The 25,794-nt window shown below is 44.8% G+C and overlaps 1 long non-coding RNA gene across 1 annotated transcript in view; it reads left to right on the top strand.

The window, feature by feature from the left end:
- The window catches only part of LOC311517928, a 145,306-nt gene extending 119,835 nt beyond the window's left edge, over window positions 1-25,471 (top strand). The window contains exon 6 of the long non-coding RNA XR_014710824.1: window positions 25,382-25,471. This is a non-coding gene — a long non-coding RNA (uncharacterized lncRNA). The remainder of the gene's footprint in view (window positions 1-25,381) is intronic.
- The last annotated feature ends 323 nt before the right edge of the window (window positions 25,472-25,794 follow it).

The following is a 25,794-nucleotide window of genomic DNA, read 5'->3' as shown; positions in this document are numbered from 1 at the left end:
CTCTCCTCGGGTCAGCTGGGGGTATGGCAGAGCAAGAGCCACCTGTGCTGGCTCTGCACCAGCTGACAGTCCCCCTCCATTGGGGAAATTCTCATCTGGGAAGAACTAGCTTCTTTTCAAGTCCTTTGAATTGCTCAGGTGACACAAGGGGCCAGGATGCAAAGGAGAAGCCAGCTCACAATCTTCAAACAAAACTCTGAACAAAACATTCAGGTCACTTTGGAAGGTTCATCCAAGGTTGTTTTTTAGTTTTTAATATCTTCCATATTATTCCTATCTGTAGGAGGGGCATTTCCCAAGTACCATCGCTCTTTGCTGTTTTTGTGTTCCTTGTCGATTCTTCCTGGGACCCGGCACTCACAAACTCTAGAAAAGTCCATTTTGTGTATGATTCTGCATGCTTGAGCAGAATTGCAGTCCAAATAAGCAACAAGGTCACCAGGGATTATTCATCAGTCTCCCCTAATGCACTAAGAAAAGGAGTACTTGTGGCACCTTAGAGACTAACCAATTTATTTGAGCATGAGCTTTCGTGAGCTACAGCTCACTTCATCGGATGCATACCGTGGAATCTGCAGTAGACATTATAGACACACAGAGACCATGAAACAATACCCCCCTCCCACTCCACTGTCCTGCTGGTAATAGCTTATCTAAAGTGATCATCAAGTTGGGCCATTTCGACCACAAATCCAGGTTTTCTCACCCTCCGCCCCCCCTCCACACAAACTCACTCTCCTGCTGGTAATAGCCCATCCAAAGTGACCACTCTCTTCACAATGTGTATGATAATCAAGGTGGGTCATTTCCAGCACAAATCCAGGTTCTCTCACTCCCTCACCCCCCTCCAAAAAACCATACACACAAACTCACTCTCCTGCTGGTAATAGCTTATCAAAAGTGACCGCTCTCCCTACAATGTGCATGATAATCAAGGTGGGCCATTTCCTGCACAAATCCAGGTTCTCTCACCCCCCTCCAAAAACCACACACACAAACTCAATCTCCTGCTGGTAATAGCTCATCCAAAGTGACCACTCTCCCTACAATGTGCATGGTAATCAAGGTGGGCCATTTCCAGCACAAATCCAGGTTTTCTCACCCCCCCCCCCACCCCCATACACACACAAACTCACTCTCCTGCTGGTAATAGCTCATCCAAAGTGACCACTCTCCCTACAATGTGCATGGTAATCAAGGTGGGTCATTTCCAGCACAGATCCAGGCTTTCTCACACCCCCGCCCCCGCCCCGGGAACACACACACACACATAAACTTACTCTCCTGCTGGCAATAGCTCGTCCAAACTGACCACTCTCCAAGTTTAAATCCAAGTTTAACCAGAACGTCTTGGGGGGGGTGGGTAGGAAAAAGCAAGGGGAAATAGGCTACCTTGCATAATGACTTAGCAACTCCCAGTCTCTATTTAAGCCTAAATTAATAGTATCCAATTTGCAAATGAATTCCAATTCAACAGTTTCTCGCTGGAGTCTGGATTTGAAGTTTTTTTGTTGTAAGATAGTGACCTTCATGTCGGTGATTGCGTGACCAAAGAGATTGAAGTGTTCTCCGACTGGTTTATGAATGTTATAATTCTTGAAATCTGATTTGTGTCCATTTATTCTTTTACGTAGAGACTGTCCAGTTTGACCAATGTACATGGCAGAGGGGCATTGCTGGCACATGATGGCATATATCACATTGGTGGATGTGCAGGTGAACAAGCCTCTGATAGTGTGGCTGATGTTATTAGGCCCTGTGATGGTGTCCCCTGAATAGATATGTGGGCACAGTTGGCAACGGGCTTTGTTGCAAGGATAGGTTCCTGGGCTAGTGGTTCTGTTGTGTGGTATGTGGTTGTTGGTGAGTATTTGCTTCAGGTTGGGGGGCTGTCTGTAGGCAAGGACTGGCCTGTCTCCCAAGATTTGTGAGAGTGTTGGGTCATCCTTCAGGATAGGTTGTAGATCCTCAATAATGCGTTGGAGGAGTTTTAGTTGGGGGCTGAAGGTGACAGCTAGTGGCGTTCTGTTATTTTCTTTGTTAGGCCTGTCCTGTAGTAGGTGACTTCTGGGAACTCTTCTGGCTCTATCAATCTGTTTCTTCACTTTCGCAGGTGGGTATTGTAGTTGTAAGAAAGCTTGATAGAGATCTTGTAGGTGTTTGTCTCTGTCTGAGGGGTTGGAGAAAATGCGGTTGTATCGCAGAGCTTGGCTGTAGACGATGGATCGTGTGGTGTGGTCAGGGTGAAAGCTGGAGGCATGTAGGTAGGAATAGCGGTCAGTAGGTTTCCGGTATAGGGTGGTGTTTATATGACCGTTGTTTATTAGCACTGTAGTGTCCAGGAAGTGGATCTCTTGTGTGGACTGGACCAGGCTGAGGTTGATGGTGGGATGGAAATTGTTGAAATCATGGTGGAATTCCTCAAGGGCTTCTTTTCCATGGGTCCAGATGATGAAGATGTCATCAATATAGCGCAAGTAGAGTAGGGGCTTTAGGGGACGAGATCTGAGGAAGCGTTGTTCTAAATCAGCCATAAAAATGTTGGCATAATGTGGGGCCATGCGGGTACCCATAGCAGTGCCGCTGATCTGAAGGTATACATTGTCCCCAAATGTAAAATAGTTATGGGTAAGGACAAAGTCACAAAGTTCAGCCACCAGGTTAGCCATGACATTATCGGGGATAGTGTTCTTGACGGCTTGTAGTCCATCTTTGTGTGGAATGTTGGTGTAGAGGGCTTCTACATCCATAGTGGCCAGGATGGTGTTATCAGGAAGATCGCTGATGGATTGAAGTTTCCTCAGGAAGTCAGTGGTGTCTCGAAGGTAGCTGGGAGTGCTGGTAGCGTAGGGCCTGAGGAGGGAGTCTACATAGCCAGACAATCCTGCTGTCAGGGTGCCAATGCCTGAGATGATGGGGTGCCCAGGATTTCCAGGTTTATGGATCTTGGGTAGTACATAGAATATCCCAGGTCGGGGTTCCAGGGGTGTGTCTGTGCGGATTTGATCTTGTGCTTTTTCAGGAAGTTTCTTGAGCAAATGCCGTAGTTGCTTTTGGTAACTCTCAGTAGGATCATAGGGTAATGGCTTGTAGAAAGTGGTGTTGGAGAGCTGCCGAGCAGCCTCTTGTTCATATTCCGACCTATTCATGATGACAACAGCACCTCCTTTGTCAGCCTTTTTTGATTATGATGTCAGAGTTGTTTCTGAGGCTGTGGATGGCATTGTGTTCTGCACGGCTGAGGTTGTGGGGCAAGTGATGCTGCTTTTCCACAATTTCAGCCCATGCACGTCGGCGGAAGCACTCTATGTAGAAGTCCAGTCTGCTGTTTCGACCTTCAGGAGGAGTCCACCTAGAATCCTTCTTTTTGTAGTGTTGGTAGGGAGGCCTCTGTGGATTAGTATGTTGTTCAGAGGTATTTTGGAAAAATTCCTTGAGTCGGAGACGTCGAAAATAGGATTCTAGGTCACCACAGAACTGTATCATGTTCGTGGGGGTAGAGGGGCAGAAGGAGAGGCCTCGAGATAGGACAGCTGCTTCTGCTGGGCTGAGAGTATAGTTGGATAGGTTAAGAATATTGCTGGGTGGGTTGAGGGAACCATTGCTGTGGCCCCTTGTAGCATGTAGTAGTTTAGAAAGTTTAGTGTCCTTTTTCTTTTGTAGAGAAGCAAAGTGTGCGTTGTAAATTGCTTGTCTAACCTGGATTTATGCTGGAAATGGCCCACCTTGATTATCATGCACATTGTAGGGAGAGTGGTCACTTTGGATAAGCTATTACCAGCAGGAGATTGAGTTTGTGTGTGTGGTTTTTGGAGGGGGGTGAGGGGGTGAGAGAACCTGAATTTGTGCAGGAAATGGCCCACCTTGATTATCATACACATTGTGAAGAGAGTGGTCACTTTGGATGGGCTATTACCAGCAGGAGAGTGAGTTTGTGTGTGTGTGGGGGGGGCGGAGGGTGAGAAAACCTGGATTTGTGCTGGAAATGGCCCAACTTAATGATCACTTCAGATAAGCCATTACCAACAGGAGAGTGAGTTTGTGTGTGTATGGGGGTGGGGTGGGGGGTGAGAAAACCTGGATTTGTGCTGGAAATGGCCCACCTTGATTATCATGCACATTGTAGGGAGAGCGGTCACTTTTGATAAACTATTACCAGCAGGAGAGTGAGTTTGTGTGTGTGTTTTTTTGGAGGGGGGTGAGGGAGTGAGAGAACCTGGATTTGTGCTGGAAATGACCCACCTTGATTATCATACACATTGTGAAGAGAGTGGTCACTTTGGATGGGCTATTACCAGCAGGGGAGTGAGTTTGTGTGTGGGGGGGGGAGGGGAGGGTGAGAAAACCTGGATTTGTGCTGGAAATGGCCCAACTTAATGATCACTTTAGATAAGCTATTGCCAGCAGGACAGTGGGGTGGGAGGGGGTATTGTTTCATGGTCTCTGTGTGTATATATGTGAGGATGTGACTCAGCAGGGAGGGGGGAGTGTTGACCTGGGAATGTGCCCTGGGGATGGGAGACCTGAGAGCCTGTCACCTGAGCCAGAAGGGGGAGGGGGAGGTAACACCTCTGCCCAGGGATGTGGACGGAGACTGCAGCAGGGAACCTGCTGGGTGGGTTTAGGTTTCAGTTTGGGGCTGGGGAGAGGAACACAGGGAACCCCAGGGCTGGGGTCTAAGCTCCCTGCTCCCCCAGAAGGACGTGATTGAGGGGTCCTGGTTGTACCCACAAGCTCTGTTGTGGACTGTGTTCCTGTTGTCCAATAAACCTTCTGTTTTACTGGCTGGCTGAGAGTCTCAGTGGATCCCAGGAAGAGGGGTGCAGGGCCTGGACTCCCCCACACTCCGTGACAATATAATGTCTACTGCAGATTCCACGGTATGCATCCAATGAAGTGAGCTGTAGCTCATGAAAGCTCATGCTCAAATAAATTGGTTAGTCTCTAAGGTGCCACAAGTACTCCTTTTCTTTTTGCAAAGACAGACTAACACGGCTGTTACTCTGAACCCTAATGCACTGTTCTTCCTTTTCAGCATGCATGTGTGCTGTTGCTGATGCAGGTTTCCCACTTAGAGGCTTGTCACAATTGCTAGTTTCCTGATTTGAAATGTTTAAACCCTCTGTGCACATCTCCTGAGATCCTGGTTTCATCATCATATAGTTTGCATACACTTATTAATCTCCTTGCCACTCTAGCTTTATATATAGAGGAGTTCTACCATCTCACATCGCTTAAAATTCAACTCTGACCTGAAAAGTAACTCAGTAAAAATGGCACCTTTTCTCTTTTGACATACCTTCTCCCTGTGAGCAGCCAAAGTGGCATTTACTGATGTCAGTGGCAGTTTATTTTACTATTTTGCATAGGCAGCGCGTGAATGCCCTCTTCAGGGAGGATAGCCCCCAGGCCCCCCCCAACCCCACACACCCGAACCCAAAGGCCCCCCCACACCATAGTCGGAGGAGCCCCGGCCAAACCGCTGTGACCCCTGGCTACCCGTCAGCCCCCAAGTGCTGGCCCAACCCCGAGGCTGCTGGCCAGCCTCAAACTGCCTCGGACCACCTCTGGCTGCCGGCCGAAGCAGCCAGCTGGCCAAGCCCTAGCTCCAAGCTACCAGCCTGAGCTAAGACCCTGCCAGCTTCAGGGGAGAGCAGGAGCCAGGACGGGGCCTTGGGCCAGGCCGTGGGTGGGACCACAGCCTGGGTTAGGGGAGGCTTACCATCCCCTGGCCTATGATAGCCACCGCCCATGCTACTTTGTAGTCACTTTTGCACTGCAGAATCAGTACAGCTACAGGAGAGGGAGCCTCATTTCAGTCTACTTTGTGCCTCGTTAAAAGAACTGGTTTTCTGAATTCTGATAGTGCCTATTAGTTACACCTGTGCAAGCCTCTCTGAAGGTTGCACAGGTGTCACTGAGGACTGTCCTGGTTACCAGACAAGCTGTATTTTAGGCCTTCTTGAGTGCCCCCCTCAGGTGACATTTCCCTCAAGGGTGGAACCAAGCGGTCCCGCCTCTCTTAGGGTTTGTCTTCACTGTATTGTTAGCTCAAGCCATAACTCTAGTTTTATCCTAACCCTGCTCCCATCCACTCACAAAATCCTGTAGCTCCAATTATGTGGCACTTTTAGCTTGCTCTAGCTAGCATGTACTGCTGTCCCTTGTGCTAGTAATGCAGTAAATATGCAGCTCTCCAGCTGCTAATGAAATCACTGTGCTAATCCAATAACTCTGTGTGGTTCCAGCATTTTGCAGAGTTGTCATTCTCACTTGCACTAGGCTAGCTCGGGTGGAGTACCTCAAGTCCTCGAGCTAATGGTTGCAGTGAACACAAGCAGTGAATCTCTGGGCTGCAGCCCTTTCGATCTCCAAACTGTTAATCCAATAGGCCAAACTGAGTTTGCCACCTAAAACCCATGTTGGAAAAAAACATCCTTTTGCTTGTCATCTGAACAGATTTGATATGGAAATAAACATGGAATTCCACAATGCCATTGTCACACTCATTCATACTGACTCAAACCTTATGTTTAGCTGTGTCACTCTGAGTGTACACTCTGCGTAGCTCAAAAGCTTGTCTCTTTCACCAACAGAAATTGATCCAATAAAAGATATTACTTCTCCCACCTTATCAATATATCTGTCATCCAAACCCCAAGCGCCCAGATCTGATCATGAATTAACATCTTCAGGCCATTAGGGGGTTGACCTTGTATAGTGTGTGCTATGTCCTTCCCCTCTGTTCTATCAAAAGTAGTTAAGAATTAATCAATACTGTAACCCATTGTCACCAATTAGTTACCTGTTTCTCATAAGTTTAAGATTCTCTGGCAGGACAGAGTTCCTTTGCTGCTAAAGGCAAAAGTCCAGATGGAATAATGCAGCTTCAGTTTGAACTGTAATAGTCAGGGTCAAATTCTCATTTACACTAAAGCCCATTCACACTGCTCTGGCAGCATAAAGGAGCCTTGAAGTAGGTACAATGTAACTTATGCTCACTGTCAAAACAGTGTTAAGGGGCCTTAATATAAATGAAAACCAGGCCCAAAAAGTTCACAGTAAAGATATTTACTTTAGAATACTAGGAGCTGTAACCACACACCAAGTCCTGTCAGTAGAAACCGGGGCATAGAGCCCATAGCAATAGAAAGTCCACCGCAGGGTGGGAGAGTATTGCAGCGGTGCACAAGCAGGAGACTAAAGCTAGCTTGAATCAGAAAACAAATCAAGTTACAGGTGTTGTGCAGATACCACAAACTCTTCTGGCGCACACACATACAGTTGCAGTCTTAAGTCTCAGGAATCTATCAACACTTAATACTCTGGAGCTAAATCAGGACAAAAAACTGGACATGTTGTTCTACTTCTCAGCTTTTTTAGTTTCCACAGTTCCCTTTACAGTCTGTCTGTCTCAGCTCTTCCAGTTCCTGAATCCTACTGCTCCTCTCTGCCCCAAACTTTGGATGTGTTATATTCTCTTTATGCAAATAAAGGGATACTCAGATAGTGATTCTTTGTGACTGCTGAATAGACCTCTCAAATATTTGATGTGGATGTACTCCTCCCAAGCTGAGTGAGAAGTGGGGAGAGAATGGGGAACACATATAGGGCATGTCTACACTACAATTAAACACCCACAGCTAGCCAGTGTCAGCTGACTCAGGCTCACGGGTCTTGAGTTACAGGGCTGTAAAACTGTGGCGTTGATATTCAGTTTTGGGCTGGAGCCCAAACCCTGAGACTCCATGAAGAGGGAGGGTCTCAGATCCTGGGCTCCGATTTGAGCTCAAAGGTCTCGACGGCAGTTTTACAGCTCCACAGCCCTAGCCCTGTAAACCTGAGTCAGCTGACTCAGGTCAGCCATGGGTGTTTGCTTCCAGAATAGACATACCCATGGCCTGAATCAAGTGTCCCTAAGCATACAGCTTTGAAATAGAGCTGTCAGCCAGGGAGAGGGTGGAGCAGTCCAGAGACAGAGGAGTAGAGGGATACCCCTCCAAAGGATAACAGTTGTCTTGTTTTCATAACAACACATATTAGGGACCCTTGGGCCTATTTTTCCTACAGCAAAAGTTCGTTAAAGTGACTATGATCTCCTGGATCTTCGAAGTGGAATGGGTTGGGAGAGGGACCAGGAACAGGTTTTGGAGGCTGTGGAGGGGATGGAAATGAATATGTTGTATGGTCAGAGAATGAGCTAGGGATGGGAGATCAATGATCATACACCTGATGCAGAATTACTTGGGTAGTATTTCTGGAGGTCAAAAAATTTGGAGTTTTAAATAAGGCTGCAATAAGCATATGGACTTCTGGCTGTTAATCTGAAATAAAATCTTGATCTTTGGAGGTCCACACATCACTAGCTTCCTGCTGCAACAATACGGTGTTGTTTTTGTGTTCTGTAACCAAAGGAAACACGCATTCCAGTCACTATGTTTAAGGCTGTGTCATAAACCACCAATACTCTAGGAAGCAAATTATTTGAAGTGCAGGGTGACACAACATCCTGAATTGATCGTTTTGTATCTACAGCTATGGCCAGACTCTTAACATCATACATTCAGTTAAGTGCCGTGGGTGAGGAAACACCTAAGGATGGAATGTCACCCTCACATGTCAGTGTTTTAATTAGCTCATTTAAATTATGCAACATGTCTGTTTGATCCCAAAACTTCCCCAAGCGGTTTCAGCACCCAACAGAAGGAAACAGTCACATGATACATGAAGTGACCAAAACAACACAGCAGAACCTGTGTGCGATTTCACACTCATGTAAGAGTTATTTATACCACACAACACTGTAAAGTATAGTGCAGGCACCCTGATGAAGAAATTCAGGCCACTAATGTCTCTGATCCACTCTTTGGACTGCTGTGTCTTTATGCTGCTGACTGTTTGCATTCAAATAGCTAGCGTCCTGATTTTGATTATGCTGTCATTTGTTCTCCCTGGGGCTGAGACAGAAAACCAGAACTATGGGGTGCAGTCATCACTTCTTGCAATGTATCGTATGGTTAACAGCTGGAGAGTGTGTATTTACCTGGGTCCTAATGCACTCAGGTGTCAAATAATTGTATTAAAGTGAAGCTCTTAACAAAATGCTGTTGAATTTGCCCAGGTCTAACTTGGCATGGTTACAATGATGTAGTCTGATACTGCGGAAGCTAATGGTACAGCCCATCATTTTGTCTGCTGTCTTTCTTTATAATTTCCATGTAATATAATTTAAAGGTCAGGTCATCTAGAGCGGGGATATTGTAATATGTGTAATAACTGTGTAAGACCGTGGTTGGAGGTGATTGTCAGACACATGTGGTGGGCCCATTCTGTGAGGCACTGAGTTGGCTGCAGAGGGAGTTGGGGATACCCAGTATTTTCTTGGAGCTTTTCACATGATTGGTCCTGGTGTCAGCTAGGACTGAAACTTGGACATAACAATTTCTAAGACACCTAGGAATTAATACTTATGGTTTCCTATCCACACTGTATGTGCCCGTGTGTTCAAGTTGAGTAATACCAGCCAGTCACCCTCTTCTTCACTTATGACTTGGAAACTGACTTCTCGGAGTTCCCCCTTACAACCCATTTCCCTGTCTGTTTTGTCTTTCTTGGGGCAGGCACTGTGCCTCCTGTTGAGTTTGTACAGCACCTGGAACATTTGAGGCATTACCAGAAACAAAAGCTGGCCACTTATGCAGGCTGTAATGGACGTTCTGGAGCATGTGTAGATGCACCCTCGTCTAGTGCTCAAGCAATCTTTTTTCCATTTATAACTGATGCAGCAAGCTGCCCGGGCTATGAACTGCCAAGCCTAGAGGTGCCAGGGCTCAGCCCTGGCAAAATGAAGCACTGCTCTCATCCTCTCTACCCTCCCTGCTCACTTCCATGTTTGCTCCACTTTGTCTAATATTTACATTTTGTGTTCTCCAAGCCAGCTGCAACCGTCTTTTTGTTCTTATGCTCTGTCACGCAGCTAATACACTTTTGAATGCTCCATCAGTAATAGTAAGAAGATGAATATTATTTTGAGAGCTGCTCAACATTTATTATTTGGAAAGTATTCCTGCTGAAAAATGCAGTTTCGTTGAAAATGATTTTTTTCAGACGGAATTGTTGATTCCGATGAATATTTTCAAAATTTTCTTGACAATAATTGTCATTTTGAATTGACATTTAGAAACAAAGCAACAATGTTCCATCATAAAATGTCATTTTGGTTTTAAAAAAGAAACTAAGTGACATTTTTGTCAAAACAACAATTTTCGCTGCTTTACTCAAAAAAAAAATCTTTTGTTTTAACATTTCTAACAGAAATTTTGATTATTTGTTGATATTTCAATATTCTGTTCCATCTTGGAACAGGGCTTAGTTGCAGGTCTTTTATTTCAATGTAGATGTACTCTAAGGATCTTTCCAGTCCAAGAGCCCTGACCTTCCTCCACAAACCTGCAAAACTGAGCTCATCCTCTTTCAGATGGCCCCGCCGATCAGCACCTCCCTCTCCCTCCCTGGACCTCCCGCCTGCTGTGATTGTGGTGGTTCGTTCAGGACCCTGCACTTATCCTTATTGAACCTCATCAGATTTCTTTTGGCCCAATCCTCCAATTTGTGTAGGTCCTTCTGTATCCTATCCCTCCCCTCCAGCGTATCTACCACTCCTCCCAGTTTAGTATCATCCGCAAATTTGCTGAGAGTGCAATCCACACCATCCTCCAGATCATTTATGAAGATATTGAACAAAACCGGCCCCAGGACCGACCCTTGGGGCACTCCACTTGATACCGGCTGCCAACTAGACATGGAGCCATTGATCACTACCCGTTGAGCCCGACAATCTAGCCAGCTTTCTACCCACCTTATAGTGCATTCATCCAGCCCATACTTCCTTAACTTGCTGACAAGAATACTGTGGGAGACCGTGTCAAAAGCTTTGCTAAAGTCTAGAAACAATACATCCACTGCTTTCCCTTCATCCACAGAACCAGTAATCTCATCATAAAAGGCGATTAGATTAGTCAGTCATGACCTTCCCTTGGTGAATCCATGCTGGCTGTTCCTGATCACTTTCCTCTCATGCAAGTGCTTCAGGATTGATTCTTTGAGGACCTGCTCCATGATTTTTCCAGGGACTGAGGTGAGGCTGACTGGCCTGTAGTTTCCAGGATCCTCCTTCTTCCCTTTTTTAAAGATTGGCACTACATTAGCCTTTTTCCAGTCATCCGGGACTTCCCCGGTTCGCCACGAGTTTTCAAAGATAATGGCCAATGGCTCTGCAATCACAGCCGCCAATTCCTTCAGCACTCTCGGATGCAACTCGTCCGGCCCCATGGACTTGTGCACGTCCAGCTTTTCTAAATAGTCCCTAACCACCTCTATCTCCACAGAGGGCTGGCCATTTCTTCCCCATTTTGTGATGCCCAGCGCAGCAGTCTGGGAGCTGACCTTGTTAGTGAAAACAGAGGCAAAAAAAGCATTGAGTACATTAGCTTTTTCCACATCCTCTGTCACTAGGTTGCCTCCCTCATTCAGTAAGGGGCCCACACATTTCTTGGCTTTCTTCTTGTTGCCAACATACCTTAAAAAACCCTTCTTGTTACTCTTGACATCTCTGGCTAGCTGCAGCTCCAGGTGCGATTTGGCCCTCCTGATATCATTCCTACATGCCCGAGCAATATTTTTATACTCTTCCCTGGTCATAAGTCCAACCTTCCACTTCTTGTAAGCTTCTTTTTTATGTTTAAGATCTGCTAGGATTTCACCATTAAGCCAAGCTGGTCGCCTGCCATATTTACTATTCTTTCGACTCATTGGGATGGTTTGTCCCTGTAACCTCAACAGGGATTCCTTGAAATACAGCCAGCTCTCCTGGACTCCTTTCCCCTTCAAGTTAGTCCCCCAGGGGATCCTGGCCATCCGTTCCCTGAGGGAGTCGAAGTCTGCTTTCCTGAAGTCCAGGGTCTGTATCCTGCTGCTTACCTTTCTTCCCTGCATCAGGATCCTGAACTCAACCAACTCATGGTCACTGCCTCCCAGATTCCCATCCACTTTTGCTTCCCCCACTAATTCTACCCGGTTTGTGAGCAGCAGGTCAAGAAAAGCGCCCCCCCTAGTTGGCTCCTCTAGCACTTGCACCAGGAAATTGTCCCCTACGCTTTCCAAAAACTTCCTGGATTGTCTATGCACCGCTATATTGCTCTCCCAGCAGATATCAGGAAAATTAAAGTCACCCATGAGAATCAGGGCATGCGATCTAGTAGCTTCCGTGAGCTGCCGGAAGAAAGCCTCATCTACCTCATCCCCCTGGTCCGGTGGTCTATAGCAGACTCCTACCACTACATCACTCTTGTTGCACACACTTCTAAACTTAATCCAGAGACACTCAGGTTTTTCTGCAGTTTCGTACCGGAGCTCTGAGCAGTCATACTGCTCCCTTACATACAGTGCTACTCCCCCACCTTTTCTGCCCTGCCTGTCCTTCCTGAACAGTTTATAACCATCCATGACAGTACTCCAGTCATGTGAGTTATCCCACCAAGTCTCTGTTATTCCGATCACGTCATAGTTCCTTGACATCACCAGGACCTCCAGTTCTCCCTGCTTGGATGCAGTGCACTCGGAGGAGGGCACGGAACTGGGCGGGAAGAGGTGGGGTGGAGGTGGGGCCTTGGGGGAAGGGATGGAGACAGGGTGGGGTCTGGAGCAGAGCCGGGAGTGGAGCCTCCTACGGCATTTTGAAAAGTTGCTGTCTGTGCTAGACACAGTGAATGACCCTATCAGATTATATCAAAGGTGTGCAAAATCAAAAGAGTTTTCTTCTTATATAGTAACCCTTCTTTCATTAATAGTGATAGCGACATACCCAGGACAGTTTACTCTGTGTGAATTTGCCATCTAGACTTTCTAAAAAATGGCCAATGTTCTTCTCAGCTGTAAAACTAATAAATGCCACTCAGGCTCAAGTACTAACAGTGGGGGAGTTCTTCTGATGTGATGCCAGCTGGAACCATATTGTTTTTTCTTTTATTTCAAAAGCCAAGGTGGATGAAGTGTTTTGTTAATCTAGACTTCCCTACCCGAATAACCTTGAAGGACTCCATAGACTAAACATGTATCCTGCTGTCCGTAGACAAAGACTTCCTTGTATCCTACAGTTAATGAAAAAACTCCAGCATGCTCAGGCAGAGCACACAACAAATGTTTCTTATTTCCTTCCAAAAGATCAGTGTGTCCCTAACATTTTCTAAATTCTCAAGATATTGTAAGAGAAGTTATCCCATTTGGGGGGGGAGTGGCAGGAAGGTTTAAAGCTTTTCTAAGGTTTAAAGCTTTATTACACATTTACTAATCGGATCCTCTTCAAACCACAAGACCACTAGTGTCTTGTCCAGTTCCAGTCAAACATGTCTTCTGCATTTCTGTCATTTCTGCTATTGCCTATCAACCAACTACTCTGGTTGTACTTGTTGTAGGAATCATATTACAGGTGGATCAAGACTGGGGTTCTATTGTGCTGGGTGCTGTAAAAACATAAAATAAAAGAACCCCTGCCCTACAGATGCCCTTTAGGGCAGCAGCTAATATATATTATATCATATAATAATATATATATAATACACACACAGACACCATCCAGAACAGCCTAAATCATTCACTAAACATAATGGGCCAGAGTCTCGATGCAGTTCCAGTCTGTTAGTGCTGCTCTGATGGTACCAGTATACCAAAAAGACAGCTTAACAAACTAAATGAGAATTTCGCCCAGTGTGAGGGAATACCCAGGTGGCAGAGGCAGCATAGTGGGCTGTACACTACCCCCTTTTTAGCTCTTTGTAAGGGGATGTGGGTGCGTGAAGAGTCAGAGTTTGGATACAGCTGAACTCGGGTTACCCCTAAGTGGTGGAACAATCCCTTGTAGCCAGCAACTGGGAGAAAATTAGAGCAGGCCTCAGCTCAAATTTGCATCTAGGGTCACCCCATCCTGAGGATGACCACAGGACTGGGGAGACATAAAGGTGCTGTAAAGCCACCTTTCTTCCCCCCCACATGTCCCTGGAGAGGTGCGATGTGTGCCAGAAAGGCCAGGGAGAAAGAGGAGGTTGCAGCTGTCAAGATAGGAGATGACAACCTGGACAAGAATTTTGGCAGTGAAGCCAGAAAGAAATCATGGGTGGCGGGTACAAGAGGCCAGGAGAGGCTCTGTCTTCCCTGGAGCTGCTGCTGGACACCTGATTGCGGGTTTGGCAGGGGAAGTTTTTGCTTTACTTGCAGGTTCCAGGGCAGTGAGGAGGCAGTATGTGGTATTCATCTTCCCGAGTTCATCAGTAATCTCCCAGGATTTCAGAAAGATTACTGATGAACCCAGAAAACTGAGTAGCAGATACTGCCTCCTGGAACCTGCCTGGGGCATATCAAAAGCTCAGGTTCTTCTTCAGGAAGAGACATTGTCACGCTATGGTGTTTCCCAGGCAGCTTGGGGTCTGGGGAGAGAAGGGGAGGTGCGGTGCGGCTGTGGCTAGTTCAAGGCTCCTCCAGGCAAGGCTCAGGGCTCCTCTGGGCAGGTGCAGGGGTGGGAGAGGGCTCGGCACCCGGGGCGTCGGCCAGCCTGGGGCTCTTCTAGTCAAAGGGGTGGGGTGCTTGGGGCTCCTCCAGGCGGAGGGGGGCTCATTATTCCAGCTGCGGGGGGACAGGGGGTCTTAGGGCTCCAGCTTCAAGCGTGGGGGGGGGAGGCATAAGGGGTGGATCCATGGGCTAGCCACCCCAAAGCTGGGCTCCACCCACCACCCATGAAATAAATGTTTCTATCTTGTAAATGCTGTGGAGGAAGAAGCAACAAAACCTGGACACAATCTGGACATGTGAAACTAGGCGGAGGACAGAAGCAAAGATGACATCTGGGTCACTGGCCGGATTAACAGGGATGGATGGTGGTTTTGTCAACAGCTGAAAAGAAATAGGGAAATATGGAGTAAACGGGAAGAAAAACAAGGAGTTCAGTTTTGATCATGGTGAGCTGAAGTCAGTGGTTCTCAAACTTTTTGTATTGGTGACCCCTTTCACGCAGCAAGCCTCTGAGTGTAAGCCTCCCTTATAAATAAAAAACGGGGTTTTAATTTAATTTAATTTTAATTTAACAAGGGATTGGGGCTGTCAGTCCCACACATGGCCTGGCTCGTGACCCCCTTATAACCACCTTGCAACTGCCTGATGGGTCACAACCCCCAGTTTGAGAATCCCTGGCTTAAGTTAATGGGAAGACATCCATGAGGGGATGTCAGGGAGAGAGAGAGAGGCTGAGGTTGGGGAGACATGTCTGGAATAGAGAGAAAGATTTTTGAGTCAGTGTATAGATTGTAGCTGGAGACATGTAAACAGATACAGTCACCCAGAAAGAGAGTTTAGTGGGAAAAGAGGAGGGGGCCAGGGTACAGCCCTGTGGAAATCACACACGAAATGGGAAGGAGGAAGAGGAGGATCTATCAAGGAGACACTGAAGGAACAATCAGAGGTAGGAAGAGGACAGACTTGAAAACTGAGGAAGGACAAAATTTCAAGACGTAAGGTTGGTCAAAGCAAATGAGAGGTCAAGGAGGATGAAGATGTACTAGAGGTTTCCTTCTAAAATTGTCTGAGTGACTTCTTCTGCTCCATTAATTTAAGCTATTACCTCTATGATGACTCACAAATTCTCTCTCTACTGTCAGCCTCACCCCCACTGTTCAGTTTCATATCTCTGACTGTCCTTCCAGCATCTATTCTGATGCCCCATTGCCATTTCGAACAGTCTTGATACTTTTATCCTTCTACAAGGTATTTAAAATGTCCATTTTCCTCTCCATCTCCATTGTAAAAATCTGGTCATGTCATCTGGCCACTTCTGCCTCCTCTCCACATCTCTCCTCTGGCTCCTTTTCCTTTTCTATAACAAATGTAAGTCTTTTGTCCGCACAACTCTGTCCCTGGCCACACACCTACTTTCATTTCTGGCTGCCCACCATCTTGCTTGTTACATAGACCTACCTTCTGGATAATTGCTCCTTTGTGTCCTCTTCCTGCTATTGTGTTTGGACTTCCTTCATGTTTTTACTTATACCTGGAACAATCTCCCTTTCCTCATGAACCAAGTAACTTTCCTTTTATCCTTCAAATCCCTCCTTAAAACACATTTATTTCACACACTCAGTTCCTGCATCTCTTTGCATTAGAAGTGTGCATTGTATGTGTCTGAATTCGACCATCCGTAAACTCTTCAGGGCAAAGATCTTGTCTTCTAGGTGGTTTTAGAGCACTATGTACATTCACAGTTTGGCCCTTTAAAATTCCTCCTGTCTTGCAGCAAGGAAGTGTATTTCCCATGGGTGCTCAGTATTATTCAATGTAATTCACCATGGAGAGGCAAGAAGAATTTTAAAGAGCCAGGATTGCAAAATACTTTAAAATTATTAAATAAAAAACCATACTCTATACTGGTTCATTGTCCCTATTTTATCCTGAATGTATTAATTTCATTGCACCAATTCCTATTTCACTCACTCTTCAAAAGTAATGGAAAAGTTCACTTGTCAGTTTTCCCTTGTGTCTGGCTTTCACACATACAGTTTGGGAGAACATATCAGTTCACTTTAAACTACTGAACTGACTGGATTACTGTACACTCTGTAATGAGACTGTGCCCTTGTACAAATATAATAAAACATTAGTCACCTGAAGCATCGCGTTCCCTTTACCTTCTTTAATACAAGTCCCTCCTTAGACATCTTGCAATTACTTCCTGTTTCTTCATGAGGTGAGTGACCCTTTGTACGTTTCAGGTATTCTTGTTATAGATATTCCTGGGTTTATAACCTAGCAAGAGACTTCCTGTAAGGTTAACAGCTGTTTTGGCATGTGGCATATAAATGTAAACAATGCTGAACCTTGAGTCTGTATAACATTCTACTGGCATCTTCCAAAATGAATTGTGAGCCTCTGTCTTTGATTCATCAAACTTTAGCTTCATATTAATTGTATAAATTACCACTCTAAAAGTTACTTCTCAAGGTCCATAGTAAGATGAATTCATCTTTTCAAAAAAGATTCTTCTATTATTATTGTCTATAGTGGCACAGCCTTGTTTATCATAGCCAAATTTGCCTGTGATTGATACTACACTGCTGAGCTGTGCTGTAAAGGGGCTCCCTTTGCATTAATACAGAGGGAAGATTTGGGGTTTAGGGAGGAGACCCCTGGATCAGTCAGGCACTTCCCTCTGTGAAGGGGGCCCAGTGGCTCTAGGGGCTTTTGCAGCCCTGAAATTATAGTGGTAACCTTCCCCTATCCCCCAACCCCAAATGATGAAGAAACCAATCAGCATCTAGTCTGGGTACCTAACCTGGGCAATGGGAACAGGATTTCTTTCACCTTCTCAGAGTAGGAATGTAGGCCGTGATCCTCAGCTGTAGCCAAAGGGGGTTACAACGTAACCCAGAAAGGCTGTGTGTGTAAAGGTGGACTTGATATTACTGGGGCATAAGCTGATCACTCCGGGCCTCCATACTTGATTGTTGTTCTCCTTTCCCTTACAACCCATTTCTGTCTGTTTTGTCTTTCTAGACTGTAAGCTCTTTGGGTCATGCACTGTGCCTCCTTTTGAGTTTGTACAGCACCTGGCACATTTGAGGCATTACCAGAAACAAAAGCTGGTCAGAAAATTGTGCTAAAAAGGAATTTTTTTTCAAAAATTGGAAATAAAAAGTTTAGAAACTTTTTGCAAAAATGGAATCTTATTTCCTGACCATCATCATTGTTAAGGTGAGGTGTCATTAGAGGAGGTTTTGGAAGAAACTGATAAACTAAATAGTAATAAGTCACCAGTACCAGATGGTATTCACCCAAGAGTTCTAAAGGAACTCAAATGTGAAATTGCAGAACTACTAACTGTAGTCTGTAACCTATCATTTAAATCAGCTTCTGTACCAAATGTCTGGAGGGTAGCTAATGTAACGCTAATTTTTAAAAAGGACTCCACAGGTGATCTTGGCAGCTACAGGTCTGTAAGCCTGACTTCAGTACCATGCAAACTGGTTGAACCAATAGTAAACAACAAAATTGTCATACATATAGATGAACAAAATTTGTTGGGGAAGAGTCAACATGGCTTTTGTAAAGGGAAATTATGCCTCACCAATCTACTAGAATTCTTTGAGGGGGTCAACAAGCATGTGGACAAGAAGGATCCAGTGGATATAGTGTACTTAGATTTTTAGAAAGCCTTTGACAAGGTCCTTCACCAAAGGCTCTTAAGCAAGGTAAGCTGTTATGGGATAACAGGGAAGGTCCTCATATGGCTTGGTAACTAGTTAAAAGATAGGAAACAAAGGGTAGGAATAAATGGTCAGTTTTCAGAATGGAGAAAGGTAAATAGTGGTGTCCCCCAGGGCTCTGTACTGAGCCCAGTCCTATTCAACATATTCCTAAATGATCTGGAAAAAGGGATAAACAGTGAGTTGGCAAAATTTTCAGATGATACAAAACTACTTAAAATAGTTAAGTCCCAGGCAGACTGCAAAGAGCTACAAATGGATCTCTCAAAAATGGGTGACTGGGCAACAAAATGGCAGATAAAATTCAATGTTGATAAATGCAAAGTAATGCACATTGGAAAACATAATCCCAACTATACATATGAAATGATGGGGGTCTAAAATAGCTGTTACCGCTCAAGAAAGAGATCTTGGAGTCATTGTGGATAGTTCTCGGAAAACATCCACTCACTGAACAGCGGCAGTCAAAAAAGCAAACAGAATGTTGGGAATCATTAAGAGAGAGATAGATAATAAGACAGAAAATATCATATTGCCTCTATATAAATCTATGGTACGCCCACATCTTGAATACTGCGTGCAGATGTGGTCACCCCATCTCAAAAAAGATATATTGGAATTGGAAAAGGTTCAGAAAAGGGCAACAAAAATGATTAGGGGCATGGAACATCTGCAATATAAGGAGAGATTAATAAGACTTGGACTTTTCAGCTTGGAAAATAGACGACTAAGGGGGGATACTATAAAGGTCTATAAAATCATGACTGGTGTGGAGAAAGTAAATAAGGAAGTGTTATTTACTCCTTCTCATAACACAAGAACTAGGGGTCACCAAATGAAATTAATAGGCAGCAGATTTAAAACAAACAAAAGGAAGTATTTTTTCACACAATGCACAGTGAACCTGTGGAACTCTTTGCCAGAGGATGTTGTGAAGGCCAAGACTACAACAGGGTTCAAAAAAGAACTAGATAAGTTCATGGAGGATAGGTCCATCAAGGGCTATTAGCCAAGATGGACAGGGATGGTGTCCCTAGTCTCTGTTTGCCAGAAGCTGGAAATAGGTGATGGGATGGATCACTTGATGATTACCTGTTCTGTTCATTTCCTCTGGAGCACCTGGCATTGGCCACTGTTGGAAGACAGGATACTGAGCTAGATGGACTTTTGGTCTGACCCAGTATGGCCATTCTTATGTTCTTAAGAAATAATAACAATAGTAATTGTGCCAGAGAGACAGTAGGTGCAAGAAGGGAGAAGATGTTGGTGTGATCTAGTGGTGGCTGTAAGGGGTGTGAACTTGGTGGGTGCCAAGTGAACACTTCCGCGCTGTCTCTTTTCAAAGGCCTCTATCATTATTAACATGTTTCTCTTTGATGCAATATTTTTTCTGTTGGGACCTATTGTCACATCACTGGCATTAAGCATGAGGATTATAGACCCTTGGCTTTAGTAGATAGTGACCATACATGAACAATGCTGGCTGGCACTGTTTGTAACTGGTGCCGGATGAAATTAGACAACAGAAGCCTCCTCCAGCTCTGTAAGAGATTGTGTTAGCCTGACAGTGTCTTGCTGTTTACCCTTGTCATACATAAAGGGAAGGGTAAACCACCTTTCTGTACATAGAACTATAAAATCCCTCCTGGCCAGAGGCAAAACCTTTTCACCTGTAAAGGGTTAAGAAGCTAGGATAACCTCGCTGGCACCTGACCAAAATGACCAATGAGGAGACAAATTACTTTCAAAGCTGGATGGGTTGGGGGAGGGGCGGAACAAAGGGTCTGTCATTGTCTGAGTGATGCTTTTGCCGGGACCAGATCAGGAATGCTCTTCAGAACTCTTGTAAAAAGTTAGTAAGCAATCTAGCTAGAAATGCGTTAGATTTTCTTTTGTTTAATGGCTGGTAAAATAGCTGTGCTGAATGGAATGTATATTCCTGTTTTCGTGTCTTTTTGTAACTTAAGGTTTTGCCTAGAGGGATTCTCTATGTTTTGAATCTGATTACCCTGTAGGGTATTTACCATCCTGATTTTACAGAGGTGATTCTTTTACTTTTTCTTTAATTAAAATTCTTCTTTTAAGAACCTGATTGCTTTTTCATTGTTCTTAAGATCCAAGGGTTTAGGTCTGTGTTCACCTATGCAAATTGGTGAGGATTTTTATCAAGCCTTCCCCAGGAAAGGGGGTGTAGGGCTTGGGGGATATTTTGGGGGACTACGTCTCCAAGTAGGCTCTTTCCCTGTTCTTTGTTTAACACGCTTGGTGGTGGCAGCATAGGGTTCAAGGACAAGGCAAAGTTTGTACCTTGAGGAAGTTTTTAACCTAAGCTGGTAAGAATAAGCTTAGGGGGGGGTCTTTCATGCAGGTCCCCACATCTGTACCCTAGAGTTCAGAATGGGGAAGGAACCTTCACAACGCTGTACAATGCTGGTTGGTGCTTAACAAATAATACATTAGAAAATGACAACGAGGCTCCTCCTTCTGTCCTGGAGCATGGGGTTCACCTTCCTCTTTCACTTATAGAGAGGCATAAATCTTATCTGGCTTCTTTGGTCCCACTTTTCATAATCATTCCTTGAAAAAGAACCATTCAAATAATAGCCTTCCACACAAGAGAGGGTCTGGGATGCTGCCTTTTACTCAAGTTTGGAAGCTGCATGTTTGCAAATGCTGAATATTTTTGTTTATTGAAATGGGTAAAGCTTGTACCACAAACAGCCAGGCTTATCTGTATGATACAAGGAATGCCCTGACCTTTACCCAAAGTTTGCTTTTGTTGTGTGGAAACTATGTACTCAAAGTTTTACGAGCAGGAATAGGCATAAAGCATAATATTGTGATGAGACACAGCACCATAAAAAAGCCACAAAGAACATTCTGGTCCTGTGATGGTAAACTAGGTAACAAGAATGCATGTAAGTTTCTCACCGCTCCTGGTCTTTTTAGAAGCTTCTATGTGCTGTGAGGGAAAATGAGCCAGTCTAGATCAGGATTCAGCTGTGCTGGCCTTACATGTTGTTAAATATCTCCCTCCTTGTCTCCCCTACCTGGAAGCTTCTGCTTCTTTCCATGAGATTTTCACCACTCTCGTCCCATTCTCTAATCTTACTATTTTTTTTAAAAGTATGGCTTTATTGCCACTAAATCCCCAGCCCTAGAGCTCTGAACACCAAAGGGAACACCACAGGCAAGGGGCACCACGTGGGGATGCACTGAGCACCCAGCTGTAGGCCCAGGCTCAGCTTCCCAGACAAGCAACGTTATTTCGGTCCCACCATTTCCCTTCCTTGTGGCCTACTTTTGCTGCCTAGATTTGTTTCTCATCTTATGTAGTCATAGCATTTTACCCAAGTCTAGGAAATTAGAGCAATTGGATTTCTCCAAAGCTGATGTTTTTTCCACATGCGACTTGGCACTGGGGACTTTGTCCCGAGACGTTGCAAAACATTCCTTCCTTATCCCCATTACCTGTTCCAGGAGTGAGGGTATCCGCTCCATAACAGGAATGCCCAGGCTGATATTGTGCTCAGATTCCCCACCATGGTGTATGAAGCTAAACTAATATCTCACCCATCAGGCTAGCCACAGCTTTAAATAACCTCCATTGCCACTCACTTTGCAAACCCTGCAACACATTGCGGGTGAGTGCCTTTACAAATATAAAGTCAAACCTCTCTTTGTCTCTTTTGTTGTGTACCGGAGTCTGATGCTTCTCCATTGTCAAGTTATGTTTCCCTGTGCAATCTGGGGCTTTGCCATGTATTTATGAAATCTGAATCATGACATCAATGTGTTCAGAGTTAGGTTTTAGTGGTGCTAGTTTGTTTTCATGGTACTCACACTGTGTTGCCTCCACGGTTCATCTGCACTAACCCCAGTTGTAAATTGGAATTAAGTTCCAAAATTCAGTTCACACATAACGAGTTCACACACATACTTTTTTCACAGGAAAAATACCTCACCCAGTTCCTGCACACATTCTTCTATTTCCAGCAGATTCAGAGAGGGGACTCACTGGCTCAATCAAGTTGTTCTGTGGAAGAGGAGTGGCCAATTTACCTGTTTATTTTCTGTGTCACTACCCCATCACAGCTCCAGCTAATCTTGCATGAAGCACATTTTCTTTAGGGTTGTGGCAGCAGATGGAATATACTAAGTGACAAGTGCTGCCCTTCTCCTTCCTGTTTGTTAACATTTTGTGGCTTTTCTTGACCTTATTTCCCTGCATTTTGAATAAAGTAGCCTTACCTTAAGTAGAATGATGAAGTAGCTTCTATAGTTTTTGCTCTCAGGCTCTGTATTGTTCTGCCGTAAATCAAGGCCTACAAATCTGTAAAGTCTTGTTAGTCTCGTGGTGTTCATTGAGTCCAAGATGAAATCTAAAAAGGGCAGGTAAATAAGATAGCAAGTAAAGTATAAGTGGGCATGTGACATTAGAAATGCTAGGTGCTTTGTGTCCTCTACCCATCAGGCATTGCAATCTGCCATCTGCCCCGCCTGGACCGCACCAGATTCCTGTTCCACTCTGAGACACACATACACATACAGGCCAACTTCATCCCTTGTATAATTCTGTTCATTTCAATGGAGTTATACTATTTGAATTTGGTCTTGTGTTTTCCTACTTTAAGAGAGCACTATGCTGGCACTGTTCACAAACTTCTACTTTAATCTTCTTCTAAAATGACCATGAAGAATTTGTTAGTTTTTAATTGATGTAGCAGTGGATAAAGTCCCACTGCTTCACAGAGCCAATGAACACTTAAAGTCTGATTCACTATTCTCCATCAGCGGAAAAGAGTCAGATTTAATAAGTGCATAGTTATTAACATGCTGCACACATAAGAACAAGATATACTAGTCCATGTGGCACAATTAACATTTGTCCCTAGTACTAGTGCAGTACTTACAAAATAGCATTGACATTAAAAAACAGTTTAGAACTTAATTTTTATCAAGTTATGTACATTATACTTTGCTGTAAATAATGACGTGGTGTTTGCTTTCTTTTTCAAAAGGATGTTTATGCTGATCGCGTTGGCAATTAATGAGAGGCGTGTGATGCATGGCTACTCATCTGACCATAAAATAAAATGAACTCGCATTGTGATGGTTCATTGTTGGTGTGTGCTATTTCTTAGAATGACAATTATGTCATTAATTGTTTGTATTTTATTGGTTTATGCTGAAACAGGGATTGGATGATGGCTGTCCCCTGCTGGGACACTCACAACAATGAGACGTATATCGCCCATGAGCAGACTCTAAAATAAATAGACACAAATTAGAAAAGTCATTGTGAGCTGAGGCTCTTCACTGCTGGTATAATGATGATGTCCACTATAGCCCACGAGTAGGGTTACAAGCCATGACCTTTAGCTCCAAAGCACAGACCACTTGACTAACTCCATTAGCTGGCAGCGGTAGTAGGCTGTTATAGGGGACTGGAGGAAAATCCAAAATACAGTTTACAAGCCTGTTAACCTGGAATGTGAGCATATCATAAAAAGAGACTGACAGCCTCAATACTGAATACTGTGTTAATTCTAGACAACCAGGCAGACAACTTTAATATCTTTAGTGCCTGATGCAAGTACAAGACTGCAAGCTCCCAGAAATGGGAAGGAGGAAGAATTAGGCTATAATTTTCCTCCATCTGGTCCCATCTGCCAAGGAGGTAGGGTATCTGGCAGAAAGTAATTTTCTCTCTCTCTCCTCCTGGAGTAAGCAATAGGGAAAGTGTATGCAAGGCTTACATATAGGGCTTTGGAGCAGAGCTCGCGGAGCAGCTCTGGAGCAGTGGAGCTGCAGGTTTTTGCCTGGAGCTGGAGCCGAGCCAGAGCACAGCTCTAAAGCCCTGCTTACATATAATGTGAAAAACCCACAAAAGCATCACACAGGCATCCTCTTATAATGAAGCCTGGCTCTGAAGAACTGTCAGTAATAAATGAGAGCATCTTGGGACAGGCAGACTTGCAAAAAGCTTCAAATAGAACACAGAAATCCAGTTGGGACTCATCCTGCAAGAAGCTTTGGTTAGTAATACTTTTCACAGTTGCAGACTGGAGACATCAGGGAAAAACCTGATTACTGCTGCCAAATGTAGACATAATTTATGTAACCTTACCTTAGCAATTTACCCATATTACTGCTAAATATGAGGCGGTTGTATTTTATAGTGATCAGTTATTAGGGTAAAATTCTGCTCTGGACAGGTTAGCTTTAGTGTGACAGTCCAGTGTGTCTGCTGCTGAAAGGGGATTCGTAGGGGAAAGCCAAAGCACAACGCTGGGAGATACTTGCTACTTCTTTGAGAAGGCTTGGACTATCTTCAATCTAGGGTTTGAACTGATGGACACATACATACTAAGCAGTGAATACCATCCCAGACCACATCCCTTTGAGCATGGGTTCTCAGCCAGGAGCCAGGAGTTCTCAGCCTGGGGCCCACTGGGGGGCTGCGAGCAGGTTTCAGTGGGGTCCACCAAAATAAATGAAAGAACAGGCCAGTGACAGACTTACTGGGGCCCAGGGCAGAAAGCCAAATCCTGAGCCCCGCTGCCCGGGATGAAGCTGAAGCCTGAGCAACTTGGCTTAGTAGGGCTCCCTATGATATGGGGCCCTGGGCAATTGCTCTGACTGATACCCCCTAATGCCGGCCCTGGCTTTTCACCTACTGAAAAACAGTTGTTGTGGCATAGGTGGGCTGTGGAATTGTTATGGCATGTTGGGGGAGGGGAGGCATGGAAAGAAAAAGGTGGAGAACCCCTGCCCTTGAGGGCGTAGAGATTTTGCTTGCACATTAGCAGGGCCCAACTCCAATGCATTCCTGTGCAATGTGGAGTGATCCTGGCAGCTGTTTATGCAGAGAAAAGAGGCTTTTTTCCCACTTGCTCACCAGTATAGCCAAAACCCCATAAATTAAGAAGAAGCAAAGTATGTGGGTTTGTGAGTGTGTGAGAGAGACAGACAGAAGAACTGCACATGTTTAGTGCCTCACTGTTCTCCAGGATGTAAAAAGGAAAAAAAGGCAGAGCTTGACTGCACTCAAACTGAGCAAACACTGTATCTTACAGGCAACTCAAACAGACAAGTGCATAACTAGCGGCATAACCAGCAGCATGGCGTAGCACACCGTGGTCATATAAGAAAGAAGGTTGGCTGATACAATCATCCTCATTGATTACACCTGCCACCAAGAGAAGCAGGTAATGTAAATCCCGGTGATCAGTGACGCTGGGATTGTGAACCTGGCATCTGGCAGTATTTCTTGAGAGAGGCAGGAGATGTTCACATACACATGAAGTACCATTAAAAAAAGATATGCATGAGGCTAAACCCATGCTGTCCTGAGTTCTCTGAGTATGTGGCACACATGAAACATTCCCAGATCTAATGGACGTATGAAATGCTTAAGCTGCTCTTTAATCACCAAAGTGCTGCCCACACTCATAGATATTTGACATGCCCTTGCAGATCAGCGTGACCT

The sequence above is a fragment of the Lepidochelys olivacea genome, assembly GCF_965140295.1.
Source record: "Lepidochelys olivacea isolate rLepOli2 genome assembly, chromosome: 3".
NCBI lineage: Eukaryota > Metazoa > Chordata > Testudines > Cheloniidae > Lepidochelys > Lepidochelys olivacea.
Note: the sequence above shows the minus strand (reverse complement) of the source record. Positions and strands in the feature narration are given on the sequence as shown.